General features: G+C 48.7%; 1 long non-coding RNA gene across 3 annotated transcripts in view; it reads right to left on the bottom strand.

The window, feature by feature from the left end:
* Positions 1-3,555: 3,555 nt before the first annotated feature.
* Positions 3,556-17,321, bottom strand: part of LOC137666498 (uncharacterized) — a 32,330-nt gene continuing 18,564 nt past the window's right edge. For all 3 annotated transcript variants that reach the window (XR_011048656.1, XR_011048655.1, XR_011048657.1), the window contains exons 2-4: positions 10,551-10,656; positions 9,933-9,982; positions 3,556-4,694 (exon numbers count right to left, since the gene is read on the bottom strand). This is a non-coding gene — a long non-coding RNA (uncharacterized lncRNA). The remainder of the gene's footprint in view (positions 4,695-9,932; positions 9,983-10,550; positions 10,657-17,321) is intronic.

Genomic DNA, 17,321 nt, shown 5'->3' with positions numbered 1-17,321 from the left:
AGGACAAGGACTGTCTTGTTCCCCACTTTAAAGCACAGTATACGTGTACAGGGCAGGTAAATGATAAATAAGCAGTCTCAGCATTTCAGGGTAGTTCAGCGTGGGATCCCTCCACCGAGCTCCCTTGCTGTTTGCCTTCCCTCCGCCACAAACTAATCTACCCCTAAGACTTTTTCTTCCTTATCTCTCAGCTACAAGGTTATGACTTAAATTTATCAGCATTCTTCAAAAAATAGTTCAGAAAGGGAGGTGGAGAAATAAAGGCCCTTTACCAGCCACACTCACCCACAAGTTCAAACCTCAAGATGCAGAGGATCTTTGGGGAGCACCATGAGGGGAGAACATGGCCAGAAATAACTCCCTAAGATTATTTCAAATCCCAGGTGCCTCATTTCTGTTCAATTTTCAGGGGGTTTCTGGACAAGCAGACACACGTGGCTATTTGCTGGGGGAGCATCTATCAAATCTGCAATGACTTCCACCAGCCAAGTGTCTGCCTTGGGAAGGAGGGTGGAAGAGAGGCAAGTAAGCTGTTGAAATGGAAAGCTGGGATAAGGAAAAAAAAAAGTTATGAAGCAAAGATTACCCACAACATATAGGGCATCAAGAGGTGACTAAGAGACAGTCCATGGTCCAAGGAAAAAAAAAAAAAGGGTAAAGGCAAAAAACCCCCCTCCATGTCAGGGCTGAGCTGATGCAACAAACCAGCTGGCTGTTTGGCAACAACGCCCATGCACGATGGGGGATTTGCATAGCGGGAGTAGCACTTCTCAGGAATCAATGTGATAAAATGCTCATTCAACCAAAAAAATAAAAAGAAGAGGGCAAAAGTACTTACTAGACAGTTCACAGAGTTGATGCTATCAGCTGGTTCCTTATCTCATGAGAACCCGAGTTGTCTGGGGTTTCCTAACGCCCCAAGTTGCTGCTCTCTGTCCCCCTGCACTCCTCCGCTGCATGGACTTCACCCTCTACCCCCCCTACCCACCAGTCCCTCGCCTACACGAGGACATCGCCTCAGTCACTTTGAAACACCCATCCCCAGTGCCCTCCCAGCTTTGAGAAACTCTTCACTGGGAGCATGCTCAAAAGCCACGTCCTTCTCTGTCCCTACAGTCTTAACAGCCTCCACGAGATTATCTGATGTAGCTTTCTTACACTCATACATCTCGGTGCAGAATTAGCTGATAACTTACAAAGCACTGCGGGTAGCGCGTGCGTCAGTAACTATAAGCGATAACACCGTTACACTATGAGAAACCTCATCCAGACCCTTGGGAAAAATGACAGTTTTTGTTATTAGTTTCATCTAAACTCACCAGCGATCCTCAGACTACACAGCGAACAGGAATGCCTTCCAGTAAGTAATCTGGCGGGGCATTCAAACCACCCTGTGGTTAAACGAGATGGTCACTGAGTCGACAAAGACGCAATGAAAATTAAGAACAGAAGTCGAGGACAAACCAATCACCTAGAAAACAACAGGAGATCACATAAGTACAAATCAAACCAACAAGCACCCCTTCCTTCACGCTGAATGCACTTTTCCGCGTAGCAGCATTTCACAAGATAGAGACTGAAGAGCTGGTGCTTAACGTTGCCCCTGGAGACTTGCCCAGAAGTTTTTACATTGCTCAACACCCTGTGCATAAAAGGGCAGCAGCGGCAACGCTCCTGGTGGACTCCCGCTGGCCAAGCTGTCTGGCAGGTATAGCTAAAAAAAGCCATTTTTGGAAAATATTGCCTTTTTATAGCTTATCTCAGTGCAGACAGCTGCCTCGCGTCTCTAGAAATAGCAGGATTTAACAGTCATGTTTTCAGGGACAGATTTTAAAGGTTCCATCTTCTAAGAAACAACCTACACATCCAGAAACAGGAGGCCAGATTTGTTTTGATACTGGAACCCCCTTCCATATGCTAAGCATGCCCACGGATTTGCAAAAACCCTGCTCTAAAAATGGGATGTTCATTCAGCAACAGGCGACAAGCAACTTGCATTTGCCTTCCTATAGAGTCTGTTCCCAGCGCAATCAGCGGCAAAATAGCACACGATTAGCCCGATATTGCCTTTTGCTGAAAATCACTGGCATTTTACAAGTAAAATAGTGGTGGAGGAGAGCATTAAACCCTGGAAAAACAAGACTAATAAGTTAAGTAAAAATACCCCGCAGCTACAGCTGATCAGCACCTCTCTGTTGTTCCTCTTCGGATGGAGCAAGCCAGGATCAGATTCCAAAACGTTGTTATGATTCATTCGATGTGAAAGACGGAGCCACGGGCTGTGTTCCCGGGTCGGTCCCACAGCTGCAAATCCCAACTCCACAAGCCTGGAGGAGCCTCTTCAGCCACCCTCCCTCCATCGAGTTTGTGAGTGCAACGGGGATAACGTTATTTTCCTACCTTTTAGCAATAACAACCTTTTTTAGATAAAAAAGCACCAAATTCCCATGAATTTAACACTGGAAGAGCTGATGCTAAGGATGTGTAAATGGCTCTGAACGTAACAGGGCCTTGCAAAATTTCCATCGTACCACCTTTTACTAGCAACAGTTGGACCACTTGTCTACAGCATCTTCCTCATTATGAGATTTATTTATTTATTTTTAAACTGGATGAAGGGGTACTAAAAACAACAACCTGCTGTGAAATGACCGAAATTCCCATGCAAACAACCCATTAGTAGTGTTCAAATGCAATTTAAATTACTAGTTGTTAAAGTGCTCCTCAATTTCATGGTAAGTTTCCAAGGAAAATTACATGCTATGTACTATTTAATTGATTGTTTTCTACTTCTTAACATCCATTTATTCCCTCCTCCTGTCTTTTCCTTAATTTCAAGGGATGATAATGACTTTTCAGGGAGGAAAGGGGAACGGCTAATGGAGTTGAAGAAGGATTTACCTGAAGAACAAGGACGTAGGAGGGAAACGGCTGCCAAAAATGGGCAGCTCCACTGGAACTCACCCCTGTGGTATTTTCACAGAAGGAGTATGAGACAGCACAGCACAAGGACTTCTTTCCACCCCACCGCAGGCAGCCAGGCTTTCGAAACCTCACGTTTCTTTAAAACGTAGTCATCCCCATCACATCAAGCAATAAGCACAGTTAACTATTAGAAGATAGGAGTAAAGCAACAAGAGCAACTTGTTTTCTCCTCCCAGGCACGCTAGTCCTTGAACCGACACGCTCACTGGCGGTAAACAAGTTTTTCTCATTTGGGAGATTTCATCCCAAATGCAAATACCTAGTTCACAGGAGCAAATTCCCCCCCACAAAGTTGACTGAAGAATTGGGCTGCGAGCAAGACCTCCTGCTGCTTGCAACAGCTGTTACACAGGAATGTGTATTATAAAGCTAATAACAACAGACATTTCTTAAAAGCCTGCACTCTGCTCAGATCCTGGGAAGGAGCAGTGGTACGATCAGGTAAGGTGCCATCTGGAAATTCCTGAAGTAATGACACGTGTCGGGATCATGTCACACACCAGCAACATAGATCAACTTTACAAAATGTTCAATACAACTTGGTTTACATTTAAGCAACCAAAGCAGAAATATTTTGTGCTCAGAAAAGTATGACTTTATTAGAGTAAGAGAGATGGGTTTCACAGCACCACTCAGCACAAGGCTGCGAAGCATCCGCCTGTCTGCAGGAGCTGAGCATGAACCGTCACGTGGAATCCGGAGATTTGCACTTTTCCCAAATTTGCCAGACGGTGCCTCAGTCCCTACACCTGCACACCAGGATAATACAGCTTTCCTCAGCCTGCAGCCGTGATTTAGTGTTTAAAGGCTCTGAAACCTTTGCCTAGAGAAATGCAAAGCATCAGATGCGTAGAGCCATCTAGGCTTGTAGCCTGTCTCACCTTCATCCCTTCCATGCCCATACGTGCTACCCCCATGCTATTTGGGGCAGCTTACCTGCTGTGGGGCACATACACCCAGCCCTTGGTGCATGCTAAATCCCCTCACAGCACCCAAGTCACACAGTGACGGTGTCACCATTTCACCACATCCTGAGCAGTGCCAGCCCCGGATCGATCGATGTAACAGCCAGGATGAAGGATGGGCTGCAAACCAATCCTCCTTACATGGGAGCTAAAGCAAATCCTCTGCATTTAATACATCATTAGAAGTGATTGAGAGAAGCTTAAGAAAGGCAGACATGGAGCGCTCTGAGCACGCTCAAGCTCCAGCACCATGGAAGGCTTCTCATAGTCGAGTGTTTACAGGTGCCAGGCTGCAGGAGGAAAAAAAAAATCTTTAGACATCTATATTAATTTACAGGTCAGCCCTTAATAGCTCTGTTCCTGGAGCAGAAGAAAATCCGCTGTGGATCCTGGTTAGCATCAGTGATCACTAGATCTGCCCAGGTCCTGGAGAAATACCAGACAGAGAGCCCTGGCAGCCTGCGGTCCCGGCCATGGGCATCCTCCGTCCTGCAGAGCTCGCCCAGCCCTGCCCAGCATCCATCGACAGGACACAGGCAGCACTTGGGGAGCTCATCCTTCACAGTCCATCCAGCTCTCAAGTCACATCCTCACAGCGATGCGATGTTGCACAGAGAAGGATCAGTACATGAAGATTAACGGCCCCAACGTGCTTCCCCAGGTATGCCAGACCAGCACTCCCCGGAGCCCTGGGTTACGGCACCCAGGCACTGCTCGTCCTTGTCTTCCAACAAGCAGCCTGTCCTGGCGAGCGGGAAAGGGGGAAAACTGCGATGGGAACAGAACATCATAATTTCCAGTCCCGCCGTGCTGTCCCCAAAACACCAAACTCGGCCACAAGCAGCTGGCGAAGCCTGGACACGCCACATCCAAGTGCCACCAGAAGCAGGGGCTGATCCAGGGCACAACCGAGCAGGGGAAGCGCTGTGCGGGGAGGAGGCATCGCCCGTCGCGCAGGGCCACGCGTGCACACGCAAAGGCAAAGCGCAGGGCACGAGGAGTGACACAGACCACCAGCTCGCTGCCTCCACAGCTGGGCACCACCAGGAACGACAGAGGACGGGCAGCTCCTTGGCAAGTCGCCGGGCTGAGGCTGCAGCTGCTGCAACAGCTCCATACGCCTCCCCGGCGCCCTGTTTTCCATCCATCACCTACACTGTCCATTCAGGCTGTGCACTCCTTAGGACAGCAGTTCTTTCCTTTACACCGGTACCAATCCCAGCCCAGCGGGGCCCTGACCCCAAAAGCTGCAGTAATCCAAGCAGCTCATTGAAACAACAAGGATTAAAATGCAGCTGAAGTCTGCAAACTCCCAACACGTCCCACCTTCAGGAACAGGCTCCAGCAGTCCCTTTGTCACCTTTTGGGGCAGAGTGCTTTTCAGCTCACATCCCAGGCTCGTGCAAACTAAACCAAGTATCTTTCCCTGCCTAGAACAATCAAGCCAGTTTCACACCTCAAGAACTTGCAGCAAATCCACAGCTCTGGAAAAACCAAACCTCACACCAAGTATTAATCCCTATTTAAAAGGGCAAAAGAAAAACAGCAAGAGATTTAACTTCCTAACAAAGGTCTTAAATTTAAAACAGGGACAGTACAATAACAACAGGTTTGAATCAGCCTAAAAATACCAGTTAGCCGAGAAGATACAAGCATCACTAACCAGCAATAGGAACTATAAACCGTGTTTCACCAGCACCCCTTCCCAAGTAAAAGGACAAAGTGCAGTGCTTTCTGTCCAAGACATGGGACTAGCTGCTACACAGCCCTAAAAGCAGTGTTAAAAGCACTCTATATGTGTTACATGCTCCAAACGACAAGAGGAATGTGGGATGGTGGATCTCTGCTCGATTCTCCGGCATGGTTTTAGTAAAACAGGAAGCAGAGCATCTTCCAGGTTCCCCCCACGCCCCTGACTGTCTGGATGAACTGTAGTTTCCTTTCAGGAAAGAGAAAGGAAAAGGGGGGAACAAAACAAAACAAAAAAAAAAAGAAAAGAGAAGCAGCCAGCTGCAATACCAGGCAGATTAAAAACTTCACACTAAGGAAAAATAAAGAGTAACAGGAAAAAACAGACACTGAACCTTCATCCAGTTACAGCTAAACTTTTTCAGGTCCCTAACAAAACAGAGTTAAATATTGACATTCGAGACAAATGCATCCATACATTATGCAGCCTTTTTAACACACACTCTTGCTTAGGAGACAGAAATCATACTTAAGCTGTATTTTACTTGCTGACCACATGCATATATACTCATTTAACTCTGCAGTGCTCTGCTGCCTTGCTGCATTAACCAGTGAAACTAGAAGGAAAAGTGTGACTGAGTGGGAGCTGGCGTAAATATCTTTATACCTAGGCCTGGAGAAACATTTTGCCTTTGAGACCAATCCACTAAGCCAACTTTCCCTGCTACAGAAGGTTTCATTGGGTCCCTTGCTGTTGACTGGCGATCCACATGCCTGCCTCCACCAGCAACACACACACTTTGATGCAATCCATCTGACTAAACAAAACAAAAAAAAAAAAACCCAAGTTGCTTGCTAAAGCAGCAATGATGCACTTACCAGCATCCAGGCAAGCTCCTTCACTAACACGCTTCTCTCTCAAGCAGATCAAATTTGGAACAAGGTCCAGGAGCAAGAGAACTGAAAACTGACCACAACAAGCTTCCAAAACAAGAATGGGGGGAGGGGGGGAAAACCTTACTACAGGAATTCAAATCTGCTTCCACCAGACCCTGAGTCACCTCCCCTCCCTTGCAATAGATCAGAGCAATGGGTAAACATTTCCAAATATGGAGATCAAAACTCCAAAGGATGTCAAAAAAAAAAAAATCACCCTTCTCTCCCTGGCTTTGGCACAGGGATGACTTGCCCCTCTGGAGCCTGAGCTGAGCACATCGCTGTCGCTGACCCACACACAGCCAGGACACGGGGCCATGAGTTGCCGCCTTGACCTGCGCTTTGGTGGCTCCTGGCTCAGTGGGTGACACCGCATCTGTCCGCTCCCAGGGATGCACAGGGAGATGCAATGGGGGCAGCTCCAGGAGCTGTTGCCCCTCATCCCCTACAGCAAACCTCCCTCTCTTCCCTCAACTCATCAGCAGAAAACCTCCCAGAACTATTTTTCTGAGTGCTCTTTGAAGGCAAAGAGGCAAATTCGGGCTGTGTTTATAGTGACATCAGCTCGGCACCAGCAAAGGCAAGGCTCAGTGAGGAGTCTCACTAGAGAGGTCCTGCTGGCGGGTCCCATGCTGGGTGCTCACTTGAGGCAGGGAAAGCTTCCCTGGCCAGCTCATCTAGCTGGTGCTTTGCAAAAAGCATGTATTTGATTTTGCTTTACAAAAGGAAAAAACACAGCCCTGTGGAAAGGAACATGCTGCTTGGACAAGGCAAGATCTCCCTGCACGGACAAGGAGCCCCAGGATGGCAGCACCCCTCGATCCTTGCTGGGACACACAACACAGCACCCCGTGGCAGGCGGGAACAGGGGAGCACCCAGCCTCCCCAACCCTGGGAGAGGGACTTGAGGGTCAATGCTCAAGCCCATACAGCAAATTTAGGAGGCAGAACAGTCATGCTCAGAGGGCACAACTGTCCCTGCAGAGCCTGCCTGCACACAGGAGCAATATACCCAATGCCACCGCTCCCACAGGCATCACTCCTCAGCTGCGACAGCCGACCCGCAGGCAGCAGCGAGGTGACTATGCCTGCCAGCATGGGATGACAGCCTCCTGGTAGCTGCAGCCCTGGGCTCCAGGAGCAGGCAGCCTCTCCGGAATGTGCAAATCAGGAGGCTTTCAAGGGGAACAGGCTGCCGAGACAAGACAATCCAACCAGACCAGAGTGATTCCCCAGCACCACCCACAAGATGCTATTGAATTTATAGGGAAGGAATTCCAGAGCTGACTCTGCCCATGTATGGCCAAAACAAACTGTAAAAAAGTGACATTATAGTACATCTGGCTTTTACTGGTACTGAGAAGCACAGGCTTCAGGAGGAGCCGAAATCCTGCAGTGACAGAGGCTGTACAACTACCTCCAGCAACTAGGCAGAGGTCAGGGGCCCGTGGTAGCATGAGTTTAGCGCCCAGTATCACAGGTGACAGAAAACATGTAAACCTTTGCTTTAGAATAAAACAAAGCTTTCTGCCTTTTAGAATAAGAACCACATTCAACTTAGCGATCCATCACTACCACTGCAAAAAATCAGCCTTGCCAGGCAGGACCAGCACGTCCATTACACTGGTAATTATAAAGTTATAAGAAGTTTAAAAAGCCAACAGTCCAAGTGGCACTAAGGGGTACACCAGGACAACGTCAATGCAGTGCAGGCTGGGACTAGCTCTCGTTGGGAAGCTGATCAATTATTTTTCTAAAAACCCACTAAAATCTCCCCCAGAGCCACGCACCCCAGCCAGGCCACCGTGGTCAGAAATAGGGGATATTTTGGGCACTGTAGTCACCATGGTAGAAGATGCTCTGAAACCAAGGTAAGAATCACAGAAGGGTCAGGTAGGTGTAGGTTTTACAAACTCTGACTCAGTTTTCCAGCCCCTTGCAGAAAACAATTCCCAAGGTATTGCTTTTTGCAAGGACAAACAGCGGGATGAAGTAGGGAATAATATAAGCCAAGGAAGGGAACAAAAGCATGGAGGGGGAACACCTGGAACAGCAGAAACCCCGTCCCAGGCGTGCAGCAGCCCTCACTGCTCTGGGGTCCCACAGCACGAACAGATCCAGGTTCTCCTTAACAGTTAAATGCCACTACCTCGCCTGCCCTGCCAGCGGGGGAAATATTAGCTGTGTCAGCTCGAGAGGCGCAGGGCTTACCGACCCAGAGAGGAATGCAGGCGGCAGCGGCACACACAATGGGGACAGGGAAACGAAAGCCAAGGGAACGCGGCCTGCTCATGCTGCCTCTGCATTTGCACAGGGGTCAGGCGGGGTAGGTATTAGGGCTCCTGGGGCTGAAACCTGGGACTAATGGCTTCATGACCTTAGATGGACTCCCGTGCAAGAAAGGAATATAGCTGTTAGAGGGGCTGGGAGCTCAGGGGCCTGAGCACACGAGGACAAGCTGGTTCCTGGCTCCTGGCAGGCAGCCCAGCACTGCTTTTCAATAAGCACAAGTTGTACCCATCAGACCGGGAACGAGCACGTGTCTCCTCTGAGCAGCATTTGCTGATGGGAGACCCACAACATGGCTATTCCCCCAGCTTCACGTTCCCCAGGACAGCATTAGGATCTCCCCTCGGTTTCCCAGCTGAAATGGCATTATACCCTCTCCCATGCTACTGTGCTCGCTTTAAACAGCCGTACCTAAGCATGAGCTGACAATCAGTGCCTCTGCTTTAGAGCACCTTCCAAATGACATAAAAGAGAGAAACCAGAGGGATGGTCACATCCATGTTCAACCGCAGCCTAACCAGGAGCTCCCTGCTACATGGCACCACAAGTCCTTCTCCTTGCCACAGTCCTAACCCTGGAAAGTAAAAGCCTGGAGGCTTGGGAATAAAATCCAATTCCAGCCTCCTGCACAGCAGTACAGATCATTATCAATCGGCCACGGGTCAGGCATGGCTAATTTCATTTAAATGACATTACATAAGCAGGACCATTCAGAATACTTGAATCAAAAATGTCTTGGAAGAGGCAGAGAGCACAACTGTCATGGCATACATAACACAGGGACCGCTGCAGCGTCATAGGCAGACAGACCACAGAGAACTGCCGAAATGCAGACAGCAAGGACCAGGGATGCTCATACGTACGCATGCACAGCTACAGACACGTACGCCTCCTCCCCCAGCATGCACAAAAGCAGACTTGGGACTTGCAAGCTGAAGTCCTGTGCAGTCAAAAGTTAGCACAACTGTTTGTGACAGTTCCACTTTGCAGGCAAAGGCAAAAACCAGGTGCAGAGGAATAAATATAGAAAGAAGTCAGGCAGGCAAAGCAGGTGCTGGCTTGTAAAACCTTGGCCAGAAAGGCTCCCCAGGAGGTTGAATCCGGTAGTTTTGCAACAGCTCCACAGAGAGACAGAAGAGACAGAAAAAGAAAAAAAAAAAGAGAACAGGAATGCATATGCACCCTTTTATCACCATATATAGTATATACAGACATTTGGTATATACACCCCCAAGCTCTTATATGCCACTGTATAGTATATACTATATGTGCATTGCACATCTTTGTTTCCACGTGCCTAGATTTGTACAGCTCGTGTGTATATATATATGTACATTTCTCGTGTGTGCGTTTGTCATTTCCCCCCACATCACCTATCCACACCTGCTGTCACACAACACGCCGCTCAACACAGCACGCCTAAAGCCTCAGCACTGTCGTTCAGGATGAATTCTGAACACTCACAGCTTCTTGCTGCTGAGCCCTTCCCCACTAAAGCCTCCAGGTGCAAGCACCACCAAGGAACCACCAGTTTGTCTTGTATTTTCCAGTCATCCCACCCGCCCCCCACACTCCATTAGGAGAGGACTTTATTTTTTTTGCAGAGCCACAAACAAGGTGCCACTGTCAGAAAAGCCACAGATCCTTCTAAGTTGCCCCTCACACCTGTGAAACTTGTTTACGTACTGATTCTCACTCTGCACAATCTTGCTGGTGGGATGAACTCGGAGCGGGGCTTCTGGAGACACGCAGGGCTCTGCCAGAGTCACAACTTTGGGTTGCTTTCCCAGCCCTGAGAAGAGAGAGAGATACCCATGTGATGCAGGCTGGATGGGCCTCCTGACAGCTCATCTCCAAAACTTGCAGTTTAACCCACACAACTTCTGGGAAACACAGTATTTTCCTCCCCAGCTTTCTTAGGTAGAAGCCTCCATACTCCCGGACTCCTCTCAGCACCCCCCCAAAAGCCAGCATCACCACCTCGAACTGGGCCAATGACTGGCACCAGCTGCCAGCTGCCACAGCTTGGCCAACAACTTGCACCTCCCTCAAGCCACGGCTCCTTTACTGCTCTTAATGCCCCTAAGAAGGGGGAGGTAAAAGGAGATGTAAAATGAGGCATAAAGAGAACAGGTTGAATCCATCACTCATCTCTGGGACCTCAGGCACAGCGAGGGAGCTAGGAGGCATCATTTAATTGTGTTTGAAGCTCATGGAGTTAAGCACTACCGTGAGCGGAGCTATACCACCATCCAGTTCACCCCATCCTCCACCTCAGCACAGCCTTTTCTCTGAGGAGGTCTGCCCAGTTCCCATCGGGGACTGCCTCACTCTTTCCTGTAGCTGCAAAGCAGACATGACCCTGCCTTGAAGTGACCGACTCTGTGCCAGAGGCTGTCCCCTCTGCAGAAGATGAAGGCAGAGCAGAGGGGACAGCCAGGCCATGCGACTGCCGTCATGCACGTGGCATGCCAGGACACATCGATGGGTGCATCCCACAGAGATAGGCAGCATCTGAATCACACAGTCCTTCCTGCCCCCGCCAGTCCATGGCCGGCATCCCATCCCAGCCACATCCTGGTTACCCTGACGGCCCTATCTCTGCTCCATGACAAGCTCAGGCTTGCCTTGTCATCGCCACTCAGCAGAGAAAGTTACTGCTATTTGCTGTTGTAATGATGGAAATGCTCAGTTCAGGCTTGTGTTTGTTGTACCTGTGGTGCTCACGAGGGTGCATGTGAGCCCACAAGACTACAACCAACATGCAGCAAAATGCAAAACAGTCCTGGTGGCTCACAGTCCCGGTCCCTTCTCCCTGTCATCTAGTGGGACAGCTTCCTGCCCCTGCCAGCACCCCTTGTCCCCCACACCATGCCTGATGCTACAGCAGCCAGGAGAGCGACAGGGCTCTTGCCTCTCCCAAGCGGTGGCAGATCTCCATTGCACCAACACCACAAGAGCATGCTGAGGCCCACCCTGATACAGGAGGCACCTTCCCAGCTCAGTTCCACAGTCCCTGCAGTGGCATCCAGCCCCAATTCTCCACAGGGCTGGGCCCAGGTCTGGGCAGAGCAGGTATGAAAGTCCCCAGGACACTCAGCACTCCCCTCAGGTGTGATGAGGACAAATTCAACCAGAGATCGCAATGGCCTCTCCCTCTCACTGCAGGCTTGGGGTGAAGATGAGTAACTGCAGGGTTTTATTGCTGGTACACTCAGCCAAAGAGCAATTTCTCTCCATCCATCAAGGAGGAGACAAGTACAAGCAAATATTATGGTTATGCATGTTTACTTTTCATTTTAAAATGATGTAGAGTTATACACAATTTAGGTCCTTCCCACAGGGTCCTGGCAAAATGCCCTTCGGTCTTATCTGCAAAGGCAGAAGACAACAACATTTCCCTCTGGTTCCAACACCGTTTCAATTCAACCCACAATAGCACCTCCGGGAGCTCCAGGTAAGACAATATTTCTTGAGACCCAACCTGTATTCAAAAGATCTTGGCTCAGGCTTGTCTTTCACCAGGTTGAACTCGAAATGTTTACAAGATCAGTTATAGGACTCGGCAGACTTGGCTAGTTGAACCTCATCTGCCTGGCTTTACTTTCCACGCTGGCTGTCCCTATCACCTTGTGACTGGGGTTCCTGCAGCAAGGTGAGCAGGACCCTACATATCCTCCCCGAGCCACTCAGCTGAAGCCTGTTGTGAAACCACCCTCCCCAGCAGCAAGCGGGGCCCAGCATGGCCCCAGAGGGGCAGCAACCCACCGATGCCCAGGCACACACTCCCTCCTGGCCACACATCCACAGCTGGGTAGGGCAGGGACAGCCTGATCAACCACAGCAACATCCATCTGAGCCAGTCTGCCAAACTCCTCCATTTGTGACCCCATTTCTTTAGCAGAACGCTTCAAAAGTAGGTCTGAGTCTTTAAGCACAGAAACACCCAGAAGACAGATGTAAAGGACAGACCCAAGGTACCAGAAGAGCTGCACATCTGCTGCATCACAAGCCATCAAGCCATAACGCCACCACCAAATCAGACCTCTTCGAGACATGATCTCAACAAGCATTTCTCATTGGGGAGCAATTCTCAAGACTCGAGGCCCGCAAACCCCAAGATCAGCAGAGCTCCTCTCCCCAAAGTCCCTCTTCTCAGTTGCCTGTACACATCCCTCAGCAGTGAGCACCCCTGAGAGCCTCCCACCAGAGAGGACAACACAGAGGCTTCGCAAAGCGATGCCTTAACCACGCCAGCTCTGCTGGGGAAGCAGGCAAGAGATACAGATCTTGAGAGACAATAACAAGTCCCAAAAAAGGGTCTGCCTCTCACAGGCAGGCTCGTTCCTGCTTTGGCTCAGGTAGGCAAAGACAAATGAGCGCACAGTACAGACATACCCAAATCACTGCCATCGATTCCAGCACCAGTCCTTCCCCTATCGAAGTCCCCAGGGAAATACATGCAAAGGACCACTTAGGTGGTCCCTAAGAAGCCACCTCTGGGTTTCATACACCCCCACAACCTTTACGGGGAATATCCAGGTGCCTTTACAACAGAAATAGTAACAGCAGACAGGCTTTTAGCTCTACAAAACTGAGGTCCTCCTAGGTCAGAGCCACCACAACAGATGCTCAGGGATCTGTGCACAGCTAATTCTGATTTTCATCTTGCAACAAGAAATCCCAGCTTTCTGTCACAGTCCTGCAAGAGATAACAGCAGGAAGGTCTCTTTGGTAAGACAGCTTTACACTGACAAGCTCCCCATCTGCCATAACTCAGTACGACTCTTGTGCCTCCAGATCACCAGCTACAGCGACCAAGACTTCAGAGTCCATATACACCTACACGTGCACATCTGCACCTTCATTTTTATGCTTAGCACAATACAGACCACTTATTTTAATGCACCATTTCAAAAGGCAATTTATCATTTAGAAGTAATTTAAAGTAAATTCCCGAACAGCAGGAATCAGCTATCACAGTCAAAGCCTTGAGTAGAGTCTGTGAATAAACTACCAGAACATAAATTTACCAAAAGAGCACATCTTTTGCAAAAGTTCCTTCATTTGTTTTTTCCAACTAGTTACATTCAAGGTAGAGGTGATAAAAGGCCAAAAATGTGATTAGAAGTTTAAAAAGCTATCCCAAGCTGAAAGGAAAATAAGGCGAGAGGCTGAGATCTCCAGACTCTAAAACCTTTAAAGGCATGATGATCAGAAACAATCTGTTCACTCGCTGACAATACTGATGTATTATCAACAGTAAGAATCAACATTTCTCATGGAAAAAAAATATATATAAATTTAACACACAGGTAGACTATGGAAAGCAAGGTTTCCTGTTTGCATATTTAAATCTAAAAGCAGTGGTTTACAATGCCTGAATTTAAACATCAGTCCTCTGTTACAGTTTGAGTTTTCTTATATTGTCCAGATTTTTCAGAAAAGGACAGTTTAAAACCTCTGACAGAATTCCAAGCTTCAGAGAAGTGCAGTCAGCACTTTCAGAAAAACAGGCATCCCCAGTGTAACTTTACAGAGGTCACTTAGAAACTGAAGTAACCAGACTCCCCAATCCCTTTAAAAGAAAATCTTATCCGTGAAAATAATTTCAGCAAGTGCTAATTACACTTCGCACATAACAGCCTGGCTGAATGGTGTCTGTTTTTCTGACAGTTCAAAAGTTGCATTCACTTTTAAATCTCCTTTACACTTGGAAGTGTTACCAATATTCAGAGCTTAATTTTTTAATTTTTTTTTTTTTAAAGCAGCATGGCTATACTTGTAGAAGCCCACATATGAACACCAGTTAAACTGGGATAAAGCAGCCTTGTGTTGGGATCCTTCGTCCCCATTCCTACGTGGAGCAGATGGCTCAGCCTGACTGCCACAAGGAAAATTGTCGTTTTAACCGTTCCAGTCATCAATTTTTAAGCGCAGACAAGCTCCCAGCGAGTCAGCCATCAGCACGAACTGACACGGGTCCCCTCCTGTATGACTGGCAGGTGCATGTACAGGTCCCCAGATGACAACCCTATTCAATCTGACCTTTTCATTTTAAATGAAAAACACTTAAAAGCCTGCTCTGTTCTGACATATGTATTTTTATGCCTCTCCCATGCTGTGCCAATATATTTGTTATTTGCTGGCCAAAGTCCCCAAACTCAGAAATCTCACATTATCCCCTCCGCTGCAGGAGCCCTGGTCCTCAGCCATGCTGACCTCTGCCAGTGCCCAGGCAGCCGTCCGAGGTCTCCATGTCCTCACACATTGGAAAATCAGACCCCTTACATGCAAGCCTCAGCTCAGAGTCCAGCTCTGACTTAAAATTTAGCTTATATGCACGGGTAGCTTTACACTTGAACACAGCCGCCCGGAGACACGGACTGATCTGGCTATCCCCGGACACTGACGCCTGCAGGATCTGGCCCTAACAACTTTCTGTGTTTGCTTCTGTGCTTCTCACATTTCATTTATTAAAATTAAACTGCTCGATTCAAAAATACGCTGCTGAAGTTATCTAATAGAAAGATCATGCAAGATAACAAAAGCTGGAGACGCGTTTCCTCCGCTCCACTGCCAGCAGCGGCACCTGCTCAGAGTCACCCATACAAACAGCCGCAGCTCACGCACCCGGCCGCTGCCTGCTGGGAGGCCAGAGCCCGTGTCAGTGCACAGCAGCAACTACGCGAAGGGCGAGTTTTGATCTGCAAGGAAGCACACACCCCTCCTTTATCGTACCAGGCACGGAGCTGCTTTTACATCTGCCACAACCCCGTGTGTCAAAATTAGCCGTAATGGGACTTATCGCTTCCGAACTCCTGCTCTGGCCATCACACCGGAGGAAGGCTGATGCTGGCCGCAGCACGGACCGTCAGCTCCAACGGGGAAATTAGCTCCCATAAAAGAGCAAATTCACCAGCACCCCTGCACGCTGCAGGGCACAGAGCCTGGCGTTAAAGCATTGCCCCACGGGAGCCCTGGGGTCCTGCAGCAGTGGCACACCGGGCTTCGGGCCAGGGGAATCATTTTTATCTTTCCCATCACACTCGATTTTCAGGTTTGTCCTGGGGTTCACAAAATGAGACTAAAACAAGAGGGGAAAAAAGGCAGCAGGAGAGTAGGGGAAGAAGGAGGGCAGACTGCTCCTGTGGCACAGCAGCACCAAAGGGATGGGATCCAGCTTGCACTGAAGGGATGGCATCCAGCTTTCCCAGATGGAGATGGCTGCATTATAACACACAAAAAAAATCATTTGGGGTAGGACAGGTTTAAGCAGTGGCTGAGGAAGCTGCGAGACAGTCCTACCTGCAGCATCCCGGCAGCTGGGAACCACCCCGCTGGCTCTCAGCAAGAGCCACTGGGCAATGGTTGGGGACCAACCCATCAGCAGGACCAGCCATGACACACACATTATTTTAAATGCACAAGGATGGCTAGAAAAGCCGGGTGGCTAAGGAACGAGAGGAATCAGCATGTCTATGCCAGAAAGCCTGCAGGTCCCATCCTGGAGCGACCTTTCAGCAGCTCCCGTCACTGCCAGCAGCGCTGCCTGTGATTTACATGTCTGTAATTGACACCAGGACTGGACCCTGTATTTTCAAGCACAGACTACCAGCCTCATGCTGTTTGCACTCCCTCAGTCTGCTAGAAGTGGAAGATTTTCAAAACAGCCTCATTGATTTTTTTTTTTCCTCTTTTTTCCCCCACCACTTGCTGTCTGCATTTCACTAAGCCTGGTCAGAGAGACCTTGAGCAAGAGGAGGGCAGTTTCACTTTCTCACTCGAATGCACCCCAGCTTCTTGATCAAAGAAGGATAATTGATTTCGCTTTCAAGTTCTCATGCAGTATCAGAGCACCACAGAGCCTGGGTTTCAAATAAAGGATAATGTTTTGTTATTCAAAACAAAAAAAAATTACATCTTTTTACCCCCTGAGGAATGGCCATCCATCCTCCCCAGGCAGCACCAGCAGAATGCTGCCCTAACATGCCTCCTGCATCTTAAGATGCTTGGTCAAGGAAAAACAGACCAACAGTGACCAAGAGCACAAAGGAGCAGAGGAGAAGTGCTGTGTCCCAAGGCACAGGGGTCAGGAAGGCACCCGGTTCTCCCCACATCCAGCCCAGGGTCTTCAGCAGCCCTCCTTTAGGTTGAAATCTCCTAGGGCAGAGATGGCATTTTTGTGCACATTTGTTCAAGTCTAAGGGGTTTATTATCAAGTTTTATTATAAAGGACCATGTTCCTTTAACCATTTTGGTTTTAAATGGCCAAAATTTGAAGGCAAAGGTCACCTTCTCCCAGGCTTGCTTGAGTGCCACCACAACAAAACCCTTGGCACCACGATGGGCTCTCTCATCGCTCTTCTTAAAACCATTTGTAAATGAAACTTTTAAAACTTAGAGTCTACATGACCAGACAGCCTTCATGTTCAAGGCTTCTGTTTTATCCAGTTT

The sequence above is a fragment of the Nyctibius grandis genome, chromosome 8, assembly GCF_013368605.1.
Source record: "Nyctibius grandis isolate bNycGra1 chromosome 8, bNycGra1.pri, whole genome shotgun sequence".
NCBI classification, from domain to species: domain Eukaryota; kingdom Metazoa; phylum Chordata; class Aves; order Nyctibiiformes; family Nyctibiidae; genus Nyctibius; species Nyctibius grandis.
Note: the sequence above shows the minus strand (reverse complement) of the source record. Positions and strands in the feature narration are given on the sequence as shown.